At 42.1% G+C, this 22,074-nt stretch overlaps 1 protein-coding gene across 7 annotated transcripts in view; it reads right to left on the minus strand.

Moving 5' to 3' along the window:
* The window catches only part of PHACTR1 (phosphatase and actin regulator 1), a 418,901-nt gene that overhangs the window by 234,335 nt on the left and 162,492 nt on the right, over positions 1 to 22,074 (minus strand). Inside the window, exons 1-2 of one of the 7 annotated variants that reach the window (XM_054018766.1) lie at positions 8,230 to 8,363; positions 7,748 to 7,816 (exon numbers count right to left, since the gene is read on the minus strand). The exons of 4 other annotated variants lie outside the window; for them this stretch is intronic. The gene's annotated coding sequence lies outside the window, so the exon portion shown is untranslated. Of the gene's footprint in view, positions 1 to 7,747; positions 7,859 to 8,229; positions 8,365 to 22,074 lie in introns of those variants that run through there. 2 more of the 7 variants (XM_054018768.1, XM_054018765.1) reach the window with 2 other exon arrangements.

A 22,074-nucleotide genomic window follows, 5' to 3' on the forward strand; every position in this document is an offset into this window, starting at 1 on the left:
GTTTTGTTTGTACAGTGCCTATTACAATGGTGTCCTGATTAGACGCCTCTAGATACTACTGTAATATAATTAAGTGATAGTGGGGTTCTGGTCCATCACTAGGATACTTAGGAACTGCAGTAATATAACTGTCTCTGCAGAAGGGTTATACTTTTGGCAACAGGACCAAACTACCTTCTCAGTCTTAGGGTATATCTACACTCAAACTGCTTCAGTGTAGACACTCACTACAGTGATGGGAAGGGCTCTCCTGTCGCTGTAGTGAATCTACTTCCCCGAGAGGTGGTAGCTAGGTTGATGGAAGAATGCTTCCATTGACCTAGCGCTGTCTACATCAGGGGTTACGCTGACATAGCTAGGTCCCTCAGGGGTGTGGAATTTTCCCACCCTGGGTGACATAGCTGTGACAGAGTGGGAATTGCCTGTAATATTTTGTATGAATACTGTATGTGCCTCAGTTTCCCCATGTGGTGCATGGTTAAACTTGGTGGTGGGAAAAGGTTGTTTGCTTTTTGCAGAGACTCAGAGATCCAGGTGTGACTGTTGCCTAGCTATCTGGGGCCTGGGACCAGACAATGTCCGCATTTGGTACCTAGCAACTAACGATAAGCAGAGCCCACCCTCTGCAGGAAGCCAGCCAGCTGTGACTGGCTGGAGAACAAAAGAACTAAGGATGATGGCTAAGTGACCATTTTTGCCCTGGAAACCAGAACAAAGGACGGAGGAGGTACCCTGGGGGTTGTTATGTATGGGCCGCTGGAAGCATGACACTCTTCTGGACGGGGAGATCAGAGAGAGCTCTGGGCTCAGAACTGACCCAGATGGACTTTGCTGTAACTTTCTACTCTCTATGTTAACCTAAGGCCTTGGCTACACTGCCAATTCACAGCGCTGCACTTGCTGCGCTCAGGGGTGTGAAAAAACACCCCTCCCCCAGTGCAGCGCTGTAAAGTGCCAGTGTAATCAGCGCCTGCAGCGCTGCACGCTCTCTCGCAGCGCTGCAAGCTACTCCCCTCGGAGAGGTGGAGTACTTGCAGCGCTGGCGGCGCGACTACACTCGCGTTTCACAGCGCTGCCGCGGCAGCGCTGTGAATCCGTGAGTGTAGCCAAGGCCTGAGGACTTTCTACACTGTGTTTCAGACATCTAATAAATCCTTCTGTTTTTACAACGCTGACTACGAGCCACTCCAGAGTCAGGAAGCTGGGGGGCCATTGCTCCCTTTGAGTGTGTAAGTCTTCCCCGGGTGTCCAATTCAGGTGGACTGGCTGAGGGGAGTTCATGGGGCAAAGCAGCGGCGCTGAAGGCTCCGTGGTTCAGTCCCAGGAGGAGGTGAAACCAAGGGGCTTACCCCAGGGAGAGAGAGTGTGACCCTAAGGGGGTTGACACACTGAAGGGGGTCTTCACAGGCATTATTCCAGAGCCATTCAAGAGCACTGGATCTATGGATCCATTACAGTAGCCATGCCAATGAAGTTTTCAGTTTAGATCAGAGCAGTGGTCTCTCCAGGTCACACCACTGGGAGGGACAGTGTGAGAAAGCTTGCCATATTATTCAGCTTGTAAACTCTTTGAAGCAGGGAATCAGAATTTCATTATATGTATTATGATGAGCTGGATAAAACTTTGTTATGGATTAGGTTAAAACCCATTGAGGCTGATAGGTGGGGGTTATGTTATTTGAAGGGTGAGTTCACACCTAAGACAAAAGGAGTGTGTGAACCATCCAAAGAGCTTTTGGGCTGAGTATTGTTTTGGGTAGGAGTGTGTGTGTGAGAAAACACGCAGATACTGAGGTCATAGACAAGAACAAAGACAGGGGCAGAGGAAAAGAGGCAAGAAAAAACTGAAGCAGGAGCTTGTAACAATGTGGCTCTGGAAAAAACTGAAGACAAGACAGCTTTTGGATCTGGTGTTTGGTAAAGAAGCTTAGGGAGCTGGTACTGCTCGTTTTTGTTCCTGCTTCCTTCTGTATTCAGAGACACAGGACTCCTAGGGTGACCAGCCAGCAAGTGTGAAAAATCAGGATGGGGTGGCCAGGGAATAGGCACCTATATAAGACAAAGACCCAAATATCAGGACTGTCCCTATAAAATCAGGGCATCTGGTCACCCTAAGGACTCTGTACATTCCTTTTAAATAAGAGTGCAAAGAAATACCTGGCTACCATCAATTTCTGCTCCCAAATGGAATACCTGGAGAGCCATGAACTTTGACTAGGGAATCTTATCTAACTCCTGTAACTCTAATTTTAAGACTGGGAAGTATCCCCTGAGAGGGAGATACTATTTATCCACATAGAGTCTCTACTGACTGGATTATTCCTGCCTTGGGGCAAGGGATAGAGTAGAGTTGGTCAACTGTATTGTACAGATCTCTTCATCCATAACATGTTTCTATTAATGACAAAAATAAAGGGAGGGAGGGAAGGAGGGGGGACAACACTACTGTTTCTTTAACTCCCAAATGACTTATTTATCTTTTGTTCTTTCTAATCTGCTATTTTATACTTGAAGTGTTGTTCTAGCTGTGTTGGTCCCAGGATATTAGAGAGACAAAGTGGGTGAGTTAATATCTTTTACTGGACCAACTTCTGTTGGTGAGAGAAACAAGCTTTTGAGCTTACCCAGAGCACTCACTCTCTCTCTTTGTATACTGTGCAACTTTGCATAAACTCAGAAAGCTTGTCTCTCTGACCAAGGGAAGTTGGTGCAATAAAAGATTACCTCACTCATCTTGCCTCTCATTTTATACTTGGGCCATTTAGTGAAAATTTAGCAGTGTTAGGATTCTCCCACTCTTTGGTTTTCCTTAATTAAGTACCCAGGCACTGAGTGTACTATATGAGTAAAGCCTGCTTCAACACATCCCTCCCTGTCCCTTTCATTCACTTGTTCAAAGGAACATCAAAAAGTCAGTAAGAGGTCACTGTTTTTCACCCAAATGACTTAAAAATAGGTTAGTAAAGAATGGGTGAATGTAATATACCACCAAAAACCCTGGCTGCATGTATCAGCAAGATTCAGGCTGTAAAACTGGAGAAAATCTCATTACCGTGACATACCAGTCATTTATAATAAGCAAATCTAAAATGTTGAACACTGCAGCCTGATTAATCAGCAGATATTTTTGATTACAGACTTTTAGAACACAGTTCCTGGTAAAGTTTAAAATTCATTGCACTTCAATAAAGCAAAAGGTGAGAAAGGTATAAAGAGGGGGACAAGTTCATCCCTGGTACAATTCTATTGACTCCAATGACAGAACCACACCAGAAATTAGCTTGTGCCAAGATCTACCACAATGTTGCTAACAAGTAAAGGATATCTGTGCGACTCCCACTTTCTCAGTAGGAAATCATAATCATGGACTGTTATTTTCTAAAGTGCTTTGCATTACAGCTGTAAGTGGATATATTCTATTGAAAAACAAAAGCCGCATGCTTAAGTACATTTTGGAATTGAGTTAAACCCAGACACTCAAATCTGAATTCCAGCCATTGTAGGCAAAAGAGGAGGAGGAAGAAAAAAAAAAAAAAAAAAAAGGCACATCACTATTACATGCCTTAAAAGGCAATGTACTTTTGACAACAGAGCTCCTCCCTAGGAAAACATGGCTGTGGAGACCTGGGCAAAACTCAGCAGTTTTATTTCATAGAGGTTAATGGAAACGTTATAATTAGTTCTGTCCACATAGGTTTACACAGATAAGCCTCAGATGTTGGATCAAGATCTCAGAACCTGGAAGAGTGAAAATCTCAAAGCTTTGAAACTGTTGTTGAGTTTCACCTATTTTTGTGTTAAATCTATGCAAAATTTTGCATGACTTTGCTGTAAAACTATAAACTGGTCCTGGATTTCTCAAAAGTGAGTTCAGATATGCAGGAAAATAATTATGCCCAAATGTTTTGCCCCAAATGGAACCATCTTGAAGAATGCAGGTTCTATATTTAGAAAAAACTGGAAACATTTGAGAATCGTGTTCCATTTTGCTTTGGTACAATATGAGTTCTGGGTGGCTGCATTTTGTTGTTGTTAGTTTGTTATTCTCCTAGTAATCATAGAAGCAGGACAAGGATTACTTTCAAAACAAGAACATTCATTTTCAGATAGCAGAAACCCTAGCTGTTTAAAATTCTACCTGTCCTGAAAGATTTCATCCTGCAGAGCAGAAAAATCTCGATTATATAATACTGAGGCCTTATCTACACTGGGGGGAGGTATGGGGGAGCAAATCCAGGGCCAGCTCCAGGCACCAGCTGAGCAAGCAGGTGCTTGGGGCAGCCAAGGGGAAGGGGCGGCAGGTCGGGCTCTTCGGCGGCGGGTCCCTCGGTCCCTCTCGGAGGGAAGGACCTGCCACCGAAGTGCTGCTGAAGAAGAAAGTGGCACGGTGGAGCTACAGCTAATCGTGGCCCCTCCTCCCCCCGCAACTGCTTGGGGCGGCAAAAACCCTGGAGCCATTCCTGAGGAAATCGACTAGACTAGACGTGATAAATTGATCCCCGCTAGATTGATTGCTGCCTGCCGATCCGGCAGGTAGCGTAGACATACCCTAAGATTCTCTTAAAAAGCTGCTCCCTTCATGTTGAACAGAAGGAATTTTTAAAGGCCCCTGAGTGTAGCTAGAAATATTTTTTCCTTTAGAAACAATAAATGTATGAAATGTAAGAAAGAATATACAGTGAAACTCAAAAAGGGGCAGAACAATGACAAAGTCTCACATTTTGTGAACAATTTAACAAATGTGAGTTGAGGTATGAGCTTGTAAGAAAACTAGAAACTAGGCAAGTTTCATATGGTTTCAGGGTTTATTGTAAACATTTTGCATACCTCTATTGCAAAAGCTTCAGGTAAAATCTAGGTGATTAATCTAGGGGCAAGAATACTACCAAGCCAGTCAAACTCACAGATAAGGTTGGAGAATTAGCCTCAATTTTCATCCTTAAATTACTTTCACAGCTTCTGGATTCATTCAAACTACTGATACAATTTACATTTAGTCCTCAGTAATTTCTTTAGGTTAGTATTAAAAAACACAGATTTTTCTAATAAGCAGTTTAACAATTCTGCAATGAACTCAAAGGTGAGCCAGAAAGGCTGCTTCACAGTTTTTATGGACCATCTCATAACTAGTGTAATTAGAAAGTTTGGGAAATATGGAATCTGCCCTTGGTTCAGACCAGTTACCAGCTATTACTATAGGTCAAGGCCAAATCAGATAAGTTTTAGTCTCTCTCGATAAATCACCCTTATTTGACCATAATTATTCTTTTGGAGCCAATATTATTTATCTGATCAATGCATGAAATTAAAGATTGTACCAGATCATTCAGAGTCATCATTGTGTATCACATCCAGTCTCCTTGGAGAAGTTCTAATATGCAGATGTTTATTCACAGAGCATGAGGGTTCTTACAAAGAGATTAAACCATCAATCTATTGTCAGTCTGACCACCACTCATAAAAATGAACGGGTATGTACTCCCCAGGCTATCTACACATAACTCTCACTGTCATCAATGGATGTACTGCATGGCAGTAGATGGATAAACACCAAACATATCATAGTCTTCAATTTCTATTTCTTGGAGCAATGAGCATTTTTTATGGAGACTGGTGAATTTTTTTTTTTTTGGTCCTTCAACAGATATGTTAATAAAATAACTGTTAGATATCTATATCTAACAGTACCAGCTATCACTGTGATCATATTTGACCAAACAGATCCCTACTGTAACTATCAAAATCAGTGGATTTATACAAGGATCAATCTGGCCAAATATATCTGCCTTGGGAGATTATATTGCAAGGTGATATAATTCACTGGCTGTGTGCGTATAAAATAGTGAGTGGTGATGCTTTCTAGTGGCTGCAGCGACCAATATCAATAGTATGAAATTTCTTCTTTAGCTCAAGGAGTAGAGGCCTGCATTTTTGGTGCTATTCAATATATATAGGGTCTGGCTCTGTGTCCCTGGGAATCTTTGGGTCGTGAGTAAGATACTGTACTGCTCAAAATGAGCAAGGGTGGTAGAAGCTAAACACTGTAATCACATCTGTTGTGTGAAACATGCATCTCCTGTACAATGGGAACAACAGATCTGATAGCACGTGTACATATTTTCAGTTTTTAGCTACAACCTTTTTACCATAAACATCTCCACTGACAGCAGACTTAGAAAACAGAAATTCGGTAAATAAAGCAAATGCTTACCAACCTGTAATCTAGAGTACTGGGAGACATATCGCTATTAAAAATAGGCTGACAGTCATGTAGTACTTTTTATAAAGGGATCCCAAAATGCTGATTCATAAATTTACAAACTACTATATATACAGTTCAGGGATTATATCCCCTACTGCTGAAACGCTGCCTGCTCTAGTGCAGAAGATTTCCACATAGCAAATCTACAACATAACACTATAACCAGTTGAAACTACATTGGGAATTTTATGTAAGCAGAATGTAATTACCCAAGTTAACATATGGTTGGGTCATGCCAAGGGAAAAAAAAAAAAAAAAAAGGAACTATTTTGTCTAATTGAAACAGTTCAGTGGTTGAAGCACAAGGTTGTTCCAAGCTGTGCTACAAACTAGTTTGATCTTGGTCAAATTATTCAGGGCCTGGCTACAATGTACATTTTACTATTTCACTGTATAGTTGTCTAGCATGTAGGTCTGTGTTCTAACCCTTTATTTTGTCCATACTATGAATGCAGGAATAGGAGTATAGCATGGTGCTACAGTCTAAATCGCTGTATCATGGCTTAGGCTGTCGTACAGCTCTATAAACATGTCCCACAAAAACTGCCAACACAAATACCCCTGACCATATGCTGGCAGTTAGACTTGTAGCATAAATGATACCACAAGCTCTGTGCTTCAGTGTCCTCACCTGAAAAAATAGGAATACTAATGCCTATCTCACAGACACATTAGGAAGCTCAATTAATGTTTGCATTCTTAGGAAGGAAGGGATTACAGAAGAGCAACATATTGTTATGCATTTCGTAGTGGTTATAGACATATTGCCCTCACCTCCTGACCAATGCTTATGATTACATTTTTTCTTTCCAATCTCAAATCTTAATTCAACCTAACTCCTTCTTTCAGTCTGCAAGTTGCTATATTATATTTCAACATACCTATATAACAGAAAACAATCAAACACAACAAGGGCAAGCCTTCTCTCCAAACCCCTGGTTTTGGGCTTGCCCACTTTGCATATATGTGTGCAGGGATTTCTTGTAATAGCTACCAGATGGTGGGACAATTCCATTATTCTTTTCACATGTCAGCAACTGGATCAAAGGAGAAATCAAGAGAGAAGATCAAATTCCCTCTCTCGGCTTTTTTCTAGCTCTCTCCCTTGTTTGCAACAGAGGCTGCTCAGGAAGGTAATACCTAGGCTTTTTTAGGTTTAGGAACTTTTTTGGGTTCCTCAAACAATCACGTGCTGTGGTCCTGCAGTGATCACATGTCTCAACTGCAGTCGGATTTGCAAGTGAATCCCCCCAGTCTACAAATCCCAGATACCTCACTGATTTTCAGAAGACCTAGTGATCTCTAATTCACACACACACTGGTTTTTGGGCATAAACATGCAGCTGCTATCATCAACCATGTCTAACAAACACAAACAGACAAAAGGACTGTGCAAACCCAAACAATATATATAGATCTATATTACCAGTTCTTTGAGAAAGAAGAATATCCAGGAACAAACATATGGTTTGTGCTCTTGCCTACCTGTTAGAGATCACAAAGCTGCTTTCACACTTCCTGCCTCTCTCTCTGCAACAGCTGTGCTTTCTGAAACTGAGCAACAGTCTCCTTAAGTGTTGTGGTCTGAAAATACACCCCCCCACACACACCCTCATACAGGCTTGCAGTGCCAGACAGCCCCTTCTCCTTCTGATTCAGCCAGTCGAAACAAGTTACAATTCACTGGCCAACTCACATGTGAAAGGGAGATAGAGAGTTCAGAACAATCAATCCAATTAACAGTCCTGAAAACAGCACCACGGCATTTATGTGATAATAAAAGGTTACATTCAGTTTGTACCTCTTCCTCCTCCCCCTTATGTTTCCTATAAATATATCTTCAGCAGACCCTTGCCAGTTTACAGAGGTGCCAGCTGTTTACTCTCTCTCCTTCTATCTTATACAGTCACAGAAAAGTAATAATGGGTTTTAGATCACAGACTATTAGGAATGTGATTGCTTCTTACCTCCACAAGGCAATGATTCCTAGCTGCTTGTTGAGGTCTCCAGTGAGCCACTCATTTTGTTCAAGATCGGATGCACCCAGTTTTGAAGGCAGGGGTTGTTATTGAAGGGAACAGAAAACAAGCCACAGGTCCAGCTAATGTCCCATCCCCACTCGTCCTCTACCCATCAAATCCCTAAGCTTTGAACCAGAAATACATGTGGCTGTTGCAGCAGTAGATGATTTCAGATGAAGTACTATGGAAATTCTGTGCTATATACTTCTTGTTTTAAACACTATTTGTTGAGCTTTTTAACATGCAGCTTGTCTCCTTCTGCAGGGAATTACTCAGACAGCAAGTCATGTGACTCTCAGCAGCACAATTATATAATTCAAACTGTACTAAGGCTATTCAGGGTTTTGATTTGGAAATCACACCCATGAAGAGAGAAACAAACAAGAGCCGATGACATGGAAATCCATGCTCTCTCTGATCAGGAGCCTGTATCTCTAGAATGCATGTTTATGTGTGTTTGCTGTTACACAGGACGTCAAGAAGGGCTCTGCTGTAGTTCAACACCCCTACCTGAATTAGCAGGGAGTCAAGTAGCACATGGACTTCTGAAGGAGTAACCAAACTGGCTACTAACAGTCCCTTTAGGGGAAAGGGCTCTACGTATCCGAAGACGTAATTTATGTATATGGGTTAACTACCTATATTGGGGGGCAGGAAAGTTCCAGTGACTACAGTCTAGATAGGTCCTAGCTGTAAAGTTCAGATGCAGATCTGGATTCAGTTAAGCACTTCTCCAGAGTTAGGGCAGTTCCAATCCAAACGGGTTGATTCAGGCATTTATACAAACAGGGGTTAGTCATGACAGTCAGATCCAGATCCACACTCCTCCAAAGGAAGTGTGTGAATCTGAGGGTTTTGGATCAGGCCTTCTCTACTATATAATACAATGGAAAACGTCACACAGAACATAGCCATATTACTCTATAACATGGAGCTACTGTACTTATAAACACAAATAAACATATCACAGAAACATTTGGCCTTTCTACAGATGGGTCAGGAACATTTAGATTCAGTGCTTTGGTTTGTCCCATTATAGTGATAGGCCTGAAACAAAGATATGGATTGGGATTTGAACTTCTTCATAGTTTGGGCAGGAGGTGTGGTGGATCTGAGTCAATACTTTGGTTCAGACCCAACTCAAGGTGCTGTCTTGCCAACAGGCCTGGTGTAAAGGAGAAAGCTGTCACTTCCGCCCTTCCACTTATGGCACCACTATGCTTGGATTACTTCATATGTTGCCCCATTTGACTGTTCGATGCCTTGTTTATTGCAACTGATTGATTGCTGCCCATTTATTTCCAAATGCTTTCAGCTAATGGGTTATACTATTTTATCTGTTCCTGGATTTACTTCATTGATTGACTTTTATCTATTTGATCTGACTAATGGATTACATTTTACTGATTCAGAGACTGTCCTGCTTAATTTAATTTGTCCATTTCTTTCTCCAGATCCTTTCATGGGGTCCCCCACAGTTCCCACATCAAATTTATACTAATAAATAACAATAGTATGTAATAATAATAAGCACTTTAGTTTTGCATTCAAGGCCCTAGCTCCTACTTATTATTGCCATTAATTATTATTATTATTTGTACTGCAGTAGTGCCCCAGGCAAGGACAGGAGCCCCGTTGTAGTAGGTGCTATACAAACCTATAGGTAAAAATCAGTTCCCTCATGTCTTTCCTTCATTTTCATCTCCAGGCTTTCTTCTTACCTGGAACACTCTCTTCTTACTAGATCCAGCTGGAGCACTCTCTCCTCCCAATCTTCCCTTAAACTGCACCATTCTGAAAGTTTTATAAGCCCTGCTGAGAAGTTAGCTAATGAATGGCTGAAGATCATAATAACAAAATGCAACAAAAAGTGGAACTACTGGGAATAAGGTGAATGCATAACCTCACCACTCACATTGCTGTTTTGTTTATTCTGAGCTGGTAGCATTTTCAATTGAAGGAGCTGGCTATGCACCAAACTTCCAGAGAAGATCAGGTGAATCTGTTCTAGAGTCTCATTATCTTTAAGAAACACTGCAACACTTCCCTCTTTGAAAAAGCCTTTCCCCACCTTGAGAATGACACTCATGCCACTTCCACCCAATAAATCCCTACCAAGCAAGAAAGAGAGGGGACTAAAAAAAAAAGAATTAACAAAAAATCCTATCCCAGACAAAGCATTTACTCTGAACAGGGAGATAAGCCACAGACTCCAGGAAATCCACTGGAGTCTTTGTTATTGCTATTGTTATTGATTTTACATGGAAGGTGCCTGTAGTGATAGGTGGCAATATAAACCCCTAAGACTGATACATAGATAGATTTTACACCCACTTCGCGCAGGTGTAATGACTGACAACAAAAGGTACAAGGCAGTGGGGAACCAGGTATTTTGTGTTCATCCCTGGCCCAATGACCATTCATTGTCATCGTGAATGACTGTGACTTGCCACTGTGAATGACAGTCACCGGGCCAGAGAAAGATAGTGAGAATGATGCTACATCCTGGTAGTTAGGATATGCATATTGGAGACCCAAGTTCAAGTCCCTGCTCCAATAACTATATAATTATTTATAAAAAATAGAACAGCTTCAAGAGGAGAGATGGAAACAATACCGCACCAGACTCTCCCATAACCAAGGGGTTAGGGCAGTCCCATGCAATGTGGCAGATATAAGTTCAAATCACATCTCCACATGCAGGGCCGGCTCTGGCTTTCTGGCCACCCCAAGCAAAAAAACAAAACAAAAACAAAAAACCTGCGGTGCGGCCGGAGCCAGGGTGCAGGGGGACTCCCTGCCCTGCAGATATGCCCTGGCAAGTAGGGGGGAGAGAGAGAAGGGGGGCGGCCAGGGCTTCAGCGGGGCGCTGCCACACGGCCCCTCCCGCCGTGCCCCCTGCCGGGAGGGCTCTGCACTGCTCCAGTCGGTGGGGAGGGAAGGACGAGGACTGCCTGCCAGGCTTGCTGCAGGGCGCTCCCGTCCTCTGCGCCATTGCCCCCTACAGGGTGGCCACAGCGGAACAACAACAACAACAACACAAACAAAACAAAAAAAGCGGCCATGCCGCCCTAGGATTGGGCGGAATGCCGCCTCCTACAAGCTGCCACCCCAAGCACCAGCTTGCTCGTCTGGTGCCTGGAGCCAGCCCTGTCCACATGAGACAGAGATGGGGAGTGAACCTGGGTCTTCCACACTTCAGGTGAGTGCCCTCAGCACTGGGATGAAGCCTATAAGGGATATGGCTACTGCACCATCTCCTCCTCTTTTGTAAATCTATTTTTCCTTTGCTTTTGTCAAAATGCCTAATGTTTCATTTTGACATTACCACAAGGTTTCAATGTTTTTGGTTTGGTTGACACTATTCGACTAACCCAACATGAATTCACAAATAGTTTTGGTCAACCTGAAACTGCATTTTTTGATGAATAAACTATTCATCCAAAAAATTTTTGCTCAGCTCTACTGTATACTGAAACCTTGTATCTTGCTTTACTGCACGATGCAATTAAACTCATAGTGTCACAGCTAAATCAAGGTCACTTCACCTTGAATGGTTCCTTAGAACAGGGGTAATTATTTTTTGTCAAGGTCCAAATTTCTTGGTCAAGGTCCAGACTCCAGAGACAATAATACAAAAATAATAATAATGATAAAAGCATTCAAAAGCGTCTGGTGGTCTGCATTTGGCCCACGGGCTGCCTATTGACTACCCCGTCTTAGAATATGTGCTAACTACTTATACTGAACTATCTGTTTGACCTTGTATTTAGCTGGGAAACTCTGAGTACCTTTCCCAGACTGGGGGAAGAGCTCTGTGTTGTGCAGAAGCTTGTCTCTCTCACCAGCAGAAGGTGGTCCAATGAAAAAGTCTTTTCATGCACATTTTAGATGGTGTCACACAATGTCAGCAGTTCAGTTTCATCTTAACAAGTATATTATCTATTACCCTACTAGACAGGGAAGCAACTAGTCACAACTCCGAAGTTCTCACCTCAAACCTATTTTCAATGCCATGCATTTATCTAAGTTGCTACTCCGGTTTGGGAGTGCGGGGGAGATTCTCTTGATGATGCTCCACCGCTACAGAATAATTACACATTTTCTGTCATCAGCATTGACAAACCCAAATATTCAAAAATTGTTAGATTGGTTTAAAAATCATGACATTTTAAAAAAACATAATAAATGTGAAGGCTTTTTTATTTGCCTCTTGAATTTTGAGACTTTAGGGTGCACTTGAGTCACATTTTCTAACTTCAGTTTGCAACCACGAGGGCTAGAAAAGTATTTGAACACTCTCTGAGCCCTCAAAGCTGAGATTCTTATGTAACCAGGAGCTGGAGCTTGAAGAAAAATTCAAAATATTGTGAGAGTCACGGTAAAATTGTGAGAGTTGGCAACACAGAATAGAAGAACTGGACATTTTAGGCAGCATTCATTCTTGGAGTGATGCCACTGGCTTTATTGAATTTAGCACACCGTGTCCCGACCAAGTGTTTGTTCTTCCTGCACATGGGGAAGTAAAACCCACTTCATCAGAAACATGGAAGATGCTAAGTTTGATCAATGTGGAAAGTAGACAAGAACACTACTGTCAGTTACAATTTCTAACCAAGTTAGCCATATAGATCAATATTTTGCCTTAACTTCACTAGAAGGTCTTTTTTAATGCTATACCCCTGTAAAACAAGCCAATTAAAATGTTACTCCATCTTCTTCCTATAAATGAATGATACCCTCCTTTTCTTCACACAATCTGACAAGGTCTACTTCCAACTACCCTAGAAGTAATAGGACAAATTAATTCCTGGAGAAACCCGAATGACACAAATGGAGTTACACTAAGATTGAATTTGATTCAGTATCACAAAGCAATGAAACACCTCTGGGGGTTGTTTAATGAGAGGGCTACACTTTCAGAAATGTGTGCCTAAGCTGAACACACAAAATGGGTAACTAAGTGTACAGTTTGTTTCTTCTGTAATTCCGTGTATAACTTACCTACGAGGCCCATGTAATAGTATGTTTTGCACATACAACGTAGATGCACTTTAAAAAACCAACATAGGCCTCAGGATATAGATTTTTAAGATGTCATTGCCCTTTTTAAAGATTTCACAGCACAAAGATGAATCACTGCACTCTTTTAGGCCTGTTAACAGTCATAATAATACTTCGCACTAATACAGCCCTTTTCATTTTCAAAGCACTTAACACTCAGGAACCAACTAATCCTCACAACACTCTTTTGAGGTACATAGGTATTATTATTCCCACTTTACAGATAAGCAAACTGATGTGGAATGGTCTTGGCCAAAGTCAGAAAGAAAGACACAAAGTCAACAAGTAGTAACCAGAGCTCAGAAGTCCTAGGTCCAAATCTTGGGGTCATTATTAACGCTTCATATAAAGAGAGCACACTCTAAAAGTTCATTCCTGTTCTAGCAATATATAGCTCTTTAGATAATTAGTTCTTCAGGGTAGGGAATCTCTCTTATTCTCTGTACAGTGCCTAGCACAATGGGCCCCATTGACAGCTGGCTCCTAGGCACTGTTGTAATACAAATAATATAATAAATATTTCTCATGTTATATAAATACAAATGACTATTCATCTGAAAAATTCAGACTGGAAGGGTATTACTCTTTCTTGCACTATTCTCCAGTTTTAAATCTTTCAGTCATCCACTCAGGGAATGGACACACTACCACATGACCTGCAGTCAATGAACTTGCTTAGACCAGGACTGGATTTGGCCCATGACTTGTGCATGTGTGTGTCTGTACAACAACACACAGAATACATGCATAACCATATGTCAAGGACTGTCAAATCCAATACAAATACGTCATCAGACTTAAAAAGCACAGGATTATCCATTTTGGGACAAATTCTTCATCCTTCCCAATGGGGATGGAGGGACTCACATGCATCAGAACCAAAGTCATTCTGCTGTCTGGTGGGGACAGGGAAGACTTTGAGGAGGCTGTGCAGGGAACAAGCATCTTGGATGTATCATGGGGCTATGTGGAGGTAGAGCTGCTTGATTCACCACTACATGGAGCCATTGCCCACTGGCTAGTCAGCATGGAGACCTCAGGGCTAAAGAGATGGCAGTGAAGCAACTCCAGGTTTAAAAAGAAGGATTCCTTCCTTTATTCCCATGGAGACCTCCCATGCCCAGACCAGTTATACTGTCTAGTTGCTGGGAACCAGATTTGTCCCTTTATGGGTCCACTGCTTTAGCCTGGTATCTTTAGTGAGCAAGCTTCTTTATCCCTAAGTAAAATCTCTGAGCTGCTTAACTAAAGCTCTTCATAAGGAGAGGAAGTTAGAGAAAATCCACATAACGCTAACAGTGAATCTAAACATAGATCACCTTGTTCTTCTCTTCTATCATGGAAGTCCTGTGATAGCATATGTAAAAAATCCTGGGTCAAATCCTTCTTGCCGTACTCCCGTAAGTAGTCTCATTAAGTCTGGGACTATGCAAGGAAGTAAGGTGTGCAGGACTTGGCTTCTGGTGAGGTCAGTGCGAACTGTCAAAGACAGCTAAAGCAGAGAGTGGATAGATTGTCTACCATGTCTAAGCCAGCATCTGATTTGAAATGGATCTTAGGTCCCGGGGTCACCTGAAGTATCGTGAACGCTTTAGCCTCAGTGGCTTCCGCAAAGGGACTGAAACAGAAAGATGTCTCAAATCCTTTTAAAATAGTTCATCACCATCTCAACTGAAGGGCTTTCCCCCTGTTTGTTTGATAGACAATAGGAAAAGGGAATTTTGTATAAGGAACTAGAGAGTACAATTCCAGCTCTCTATGGCTAGCAGAAACATGCTTTTACCCATAAGACAGTTTGGTACTAAACAATGGCTCCTCTGTGTGAGACTGCTGATGGAAATGAGCTGCCGGGGAGATGAAGGGATGGGGAAAAAGGAGAACCCAAGAGAAGGAGATAAAAAGGAATTAAAATGTGTATGTTCTGAAAATCGACTGTATTTTCAAGTAAGGATACTTAAAATAGAATTAAGGGTGAGGTGAAGCAGCTCAGAGAATTAAATTAGATGGCAGTGACAATGATAAGTAGAGTTTTTAATGTTACATTTCAGAAGTTCTGGACACAGGAATCAGGAGAGGAACAATATACCACAGTGTACCAAAATCATCCCTGATGTAACTCCACTGAAGTTAATAGGCCCCATAGGCCAAATTCTACCCCAGGCAAAACCAGTGAACACATAAACTGCATGTCAAGGCAGAGTATGGCCCCATATGATAGAGAATGAGCTCATACGAAAGGGCTTAGAAAACTGCAGAGATGACTTTGATCTCAACTCAGGAAAACACTTCAATGTGTTTTTAAATCCATCTCTATTCACAGGGCTGACTCCAGGCACCAGACGAGAAAGCATGTGCCTGGGGCAGCACATTGTAAGTAGGGGCATTCTGGCCAATTTTGGGGTGGCCAGCCCAGCCCTGCAGGGGCACGAACTAGCGATCTCTGCTGCTCACCGTGCCGCCGGGCTCCCCGGGACGCGCCACACCCCGCCGCCTACACCGGTCTCTGCCTCCTGCTCCGCTCCGAGCCCAGCCCGGCTGAGCTGCCTTTAAAGGAGCGGCTGAGCCAGCACCTCCTGCAGCCCCCGGGGGCTCCATCTGCCCAGCCGGGAGAGGCACCCCAAGGCCGGAGGGCTGCCTACGGGCGGAGGGAGTGGGTGGGTGCCGTTCTTCACCCCCCTGCAAGACGCCTTGACCACCCTCCACGCGCTTCCTGTGGCTGCCGTTTTTTTTGCTTCGGCAGTCCGGCCGCGTTTTTTTTTTTTTTTTCTTTTGCCTGGGGCGGCAAAAAAGCTAGAGCCAGCCCTGTCTATTCAGGACAGCACATAAGCAGGTGCTGAACTTTAATTATCTGCTTAAGTCTCCTTGATGTCAATGGGAGTCAAGTGTGTGCCTCAAGTTAAGCATGTGCTTACGTAATATCCTGAACAAAGATTGTTTCCTGAATTGGGTCCGTAGAGGCAGAGTTGTGGGCACCAGGGATGTCAGCTTTTCAATAGCGAATATCACAAGAGAAAGGGAGTTATGTGGGTGCAGCAGAAAGAACCATTAGAAAAAGATGAGGTGAAAGGAGGCCTCATCCAAACAGCTCAACTCTTGTGATCTTGTAAAATGGGAACCTATCCAGGGACATCCAGATTGCTGGCCAGAAACATTTTTGTAAGCTTTTCAGTATTTCTGGGGGTAAAGCCTTGAATGCAAACTCCTTTTTCCAGTACCAAAATATAGCAATCATTGACAGAAGAAAAACGACTGTGGTGCATGTGATATCTATGAAAGAGTCAATTTGGAAAGCCATTTTCCAGAAGTGTCCTGCTTTTGGAACAGGTTCAGCCAATAAAAGTGTGTTCAAATGTTGCAGTGCTTTTAACTTGCTTGTCATTGCCTCATTTTTTTTTGGTCACAAGTGATAGTCCTAAACTGGAATGCTGGCTTTGACACAATTTGTGGAAGTTTGGGTTTAAATCAAGATCTAATTCCATGCTTGGGCCCATTCCTAATTGTCAGTCAACATCCTGCTGGGGAAAGATATGTGGGTGGATTTCTGGAATAAGCCAGAATGTCGTTGTTCCATCCTGCTCAGCTGGTTTGAATTTAGTGCACAGGAATCTAGATCTTAATAAACTTCTTGACTTACACTGAAGGACTCATCAACTAATGAGCTTTTCAGATTGCTTTCAGGATCATGAACATACCACCTACGAAACCATAGTGAAGTGTCCGTTATAAATGATTTCCACGGTATTAAATCTGACACAGGCAGAAGAAACCTGAGGCTTAACTCTTCATACTATGCTCATCAAAAGGGTCCCCAGATAATGAGCCTTCCTACATGTCCTTCTCCCTGTGATAATTATGACCAATCACAATGTCATTTTTATGAAGGAAGTAAACAAGAAACACGGGGAAGTGTTAACCCACCCTAAACAAGGCATAGCTCACAAGCATTGATGTGTGCAATGAAACCTTCAGTGCAACATGGTCATAGGAGCATAAGAAAGGATGAAAGTAAAGAAAAAAACCCACAATCTGATAATAGTATATCCACAGAAAACACCAGGAAGCGTGTGAAACAGAGACTATGGGACTAAACTGAAAACAGTGAGAAGGGGATGAGCTCTTTGCCACCGCATTTGTTGCCAGGCATTTTTGTAACTACCAATTATTGCCGATGCATTAGTAAACACCATTGTAGGTACCGTTTTGCTAGATTTATATTTAGGTTTGGGAGGATTAGATTTTTAATCGGTAAATGTAGGTAAACATCAATTTCCCTGTATGCATACAAGCCAATGAAAAATATTTCTGCTTTAATGTTTGAGAGAGCATGGAATGCATTATTCAACCATGTCCACAAAATTTAAGAGCAAATCTATTCACACCGCTTATAAGTAACAATTGTAAGAACACATGCAAGCATTTCCCTAGTAACTACAAAACCCTGACTCATACAAAGAAGTCATTCTAGCATAATGTAATACAGTTGGAGCAACCTGCACTGAGATGATAAAATTCTTTACAAGGGAAATCACTCTCCCAGCACCTCCCTTGTATTTGTGAACTTCTTTAAAGGCACTTCTCTGGAGTCAGTTCAATTCTTGGAAACCCCATTGAACGTACAGAAGCCAAGGTACCTTTTTGTTCTGCTCCGGCATATTTTCATTCAGAATCAAACCCTTTGGTCCATAGCCTTTTGAGGAAGCATCTTCAGTCTTTGAAGCTACATGTACCATTGTGAAACATTGTCTAAAGCAATCCAGTCTCCCTTATCTGCTTTGTACACTTGTACAGCACACAATCCACAATCTTCTGCGACTCTTTTGAAGCCTTTATTGCTCTAGCATCAGCAGGCCTCCACTCATCACATCAATGATCACCCCATGAATAGGATGGCACTTGGAAAACATTGAAGTCGGCTGGACTATCTGGTGCACAGACCTCACCATTTTGTCCATAAATCTGCCTAGCAATACAGCAAGTCCTTTCCTTTCTCAGAATTCCAGAAACCAGGATACTTTCACTCCTCTGCTCTCAAACACAAACACAGTAGATTTTTTTTTAATTTTTGCATTGCTCCTAGTTGATTTTTAGTTTAAACCTCAAATATAAATGATAAACCATCCCATTAAAATACAGCCAAAGAGATGATTTCTCATATGCCATAAAATTAAGGACTACAAATGCAAACAATTCTCAAACTATCACTAGCCTGAGAAAATATCACACTTCCACAGCAACTGCTAATATCATCTGACGGTCATCTTCATAGAGTGATGGCTTATAGAATCAAAAGTATTAACGATATAGGAAAGAAAAAAGCAAAGAAAGCAAGCAAAGAAAAAAACATTGAGCTACTCAAAATTCATTTTTTTTATCTGTACTGAGAAACAAAATGCAGTGGTTGTTTGGTTTCCCCACGGGTTGCTTGTGTGTGAGCAAAACAATTCTTTGATAAGTTTCTTGCTTTCTTCAAATGCCTGATCTTAAATTCCCTCAGAAGGGCTAGAACAGGAGGAGGCCAGGTCCTCAGTTGCTGTAAAATGGCAGCTTCCTTGAGGCCAACGGAGCTATGCCAATTTACACAGTAGAGAATGTGGCCTAGGATGTTACATAAAAAACAATATCATACTCCACTTGAGGGAGAACAATGCAGTTACCTATTTACCAAGGGCTTGATTCTGCCACCCTTACTCAATGGGGCTAACCGTTCAATGTAAGGGTGACCAGAATCTGATTCCCAAAGGTCACCATAGAAGGGTGGTCAAAACTGTTGTCTAACTCTAGGAATTGATTTGTGTCAGATGAGGTGTAAGTGTTTCAATGTCTTACTTGCTGTTCATATTTGGTGGATATCAATAAAGTTCATGGATACAGAGTTCCTTTCTAGTAAGGAAAAACATCTGATATCCACGTTCTGCAGGAAAATTATTGTAAGCTGCTGCGTTTCAGACCATTACTGTAGAATACGATAGTGTTGTTGTTTTTAAAATGAGGGATGGTTACAGAAATTCAGGTTGCAAAGACAATGTGAAGTTTTATGACTCAAGGGATTTTATGCCCCAAAAGAGTATCTATGAAAAACAGGAATGTCCTTGTTTTGGGGGCCTGTCCCTATCAATTTTACACTGTGTCCTACAGGGACATCGCATCTGCTACTCATGTATTTGGCATGACACATGTTCACACCTCCAGCTACAACAGAAACAGGAAATTGCAGGCCACTGGGAGAAGCCCCAGGAGAACTGTAAAATTAAGGGGAATATTCCCTGGGCTTCTTTTCTGGAGGAAAGGGGTGTGACTTACACCCCATATTCTTCATAGAAATATTGTTCTCATATGAATATGGCATAACTAAGATATGTTTTATGCAAGATGGGTCATGTGAGTTATCACTAAAAAGGTTATGATCTACTGAATGTGTTTACCAATTTGTATGCATGTATCATTTCTGTATCTGAAGTTAGGAAGATTGACTATATAACAATTACAACTATGTGTGTACTTGGGGGAACGCCCACCAGACAGTAGGCAATCAGCCTCAATGGGCCATTAGGAAGAACAATAAGACTTGGAAGATAGTAATCTCCCGCCTTCCTGAGAAGCTCCCAGGGTTGCTGCTTTGACACTACAGGGTCAGGTGATCATGTCATGTGGTACTAGATCCCCATTTTGGGCTTTCAGTGTTTTTCCATTAAGAGGGGGGTGGGGAGGTCAGTCTGGGAAACAAAAGTTTCCCGCCTTATGTAAATTCTACTTAAGCCTGGGTAGTAAGGCAATCAAGGCTCTTCTCCATTGCCTCCCCGTCCAAGAAGGAAGATTGCTAAAAACACCTGAGAGGAAAGGCAGGGGCTGAGTCCAGGCTGAGACAGGAGTCCAGTCTGTAAAGAGAAATAACTGGAACTCTAAGCAACAGAAACTCTGCAACCTGCCTAAAACAACACTTAGGATGAGAAATTACATTTTGTAACCCGTTTCTTGAATATATTAAGCTTAGTTTGCGTGTTTTGTTTTATTTGCTCAGTAATCTGCTTTGTTCTGTTTGCTATCTCCTATAATCACTTAAAATTTACCTTTTGTAGTTAATAAACTTATTTTTTGTTTATTTCCAAACCCAGTTTGTGCAATTCATATCAGGGGGAGGGGCAAAAAGCTGTACATATCCCCCTCCATGTTGAGGGAGAGAAGTTTTTTGCAAAACTGGCAGTTTATTATGTCACTGTCACCATTTGGAATTACAAACTGTGACTCATCTGCTTTAGCCTTTCGATAACTCTCACTTCCTTTTCTTAGCTAATAAATCTTTAGTTAATTTACTATAGAATTGGCTACTAGCGTTGTCTTTGTGTAAGACCTAGGACACCAATTGATCTGGGTAAGTGACTGGTGTCTTGCGACAGGGAGCAACCTGATGTGGTGTGATTTTTGGTGCAAGTGACCTTTTATCACAAAGTCTGGTTTGTCTGGGTAGCAAGATAGACTGGAGAGTCTAAGGGGACTGTCTGGGACTCCATGGTAAGACTGGGACTCCATCATAAGACAGGAGTTCTCATTTGTTACTGCCTTGGTGAAATCTAGCTATAGAACACATCACTAGTTTGAGCTGCCCTATTTTCTCACAGTCTGCCCTAAGGTAGGCACTCACGGTTGTGAGCCACTCCAGACAACATGACACATCCTTCTTAATAAATTTTCATTGCAAGGCAGATGCCAAACGCGATACAATAGGGGCTACCTCCTTATCCATGCCAACATAAGGATCCTCCGTCCTCCACTGCCAACATCAATTCAGAATTTATACATTTCTAAATTCATATTCTTGTGACAAAAGAGAACAGATCACTTTGTTACTAATAAAACACAGGGCTAGATTTCTTAACACCAGAAGAGGTGCAGATATCACAATCGTTTCCAATAACTGTGACAGAATGTACAGTAAAGTTAGCATAACATTGTATTAGCTGGAATTTAAATAATTCCATAAGACCAGAACATTTTCTCTCTCTTGTCATTGAGATTAAAAAAAAAAAAATCAAAGGAGATTAAAGCAAAAACATATCCAAGAGACTAATGGTTAGATTTTGTGCTGTGCTTCTAAGAGGCACGGTACTGGACTTGTAGCCAAGGGAGATGGGAGTGGTGAAGATGTCTTTTTGCAACCTTGGCACCCTCCCAATCCAGGGCTTTGCTGGGGGCTAGATAGGCCCACGCCATAAATTAGACAGCACTGGGGGCCTATCTGAGTTACATCAGCCTCCCTGGACTGTCTGGAATCTCTGCAGAGCTATGTGCCACGGCCTTATCCCTGCCATGCCATTCCTGCCCCAGGCTCCATCCCCTGTGCAAGGGCTTGCAAAGGGTTCCTTGGGAGGCAGCCCAATGGCTGTTTTCTACACCCCTGTGCTTGGGAAAATCCTTCCCCAGCCAGATAACAGGGACCATTTATGCAGCTTCAGCTCTCATAGCTGGTGTAAAGCAGCAGGATCTAACCTGAAAGATTTAGGTTTTATACCAGAAATTTGTGCTATTATATATATTTGAAATTAGCCCCCCAAATCAAAACGTAACAAATATATAGCACCGTTCATCCTGAAGGGTTTTATATAATTTAGGCCTCATCTGCGCCCTTCACGCCTCAGGAATAGAAGTTACTCAACATGAGCAAAGAGATATCAGAATTGGTTATATCTCTCTGTCTATGGACAGTGTGCTGAAAGCAAGGTGATGTGCAGA

The sequence above is a fragment of the Malaclemys terrapin genome, chromosome 2 (assembly GCF_027887155.1).
Source record: "Malaclemys terrapin pileata isolate rMalTer1 chromosome 2, rMalTer1.hap1, whole genome shotgun sequence".
Taxonomy (NCBI): Eukaryota; Metazoa; Chordata; order Testudines; family Emydidae; genus Malaclemys; species Malaclemys terrapin.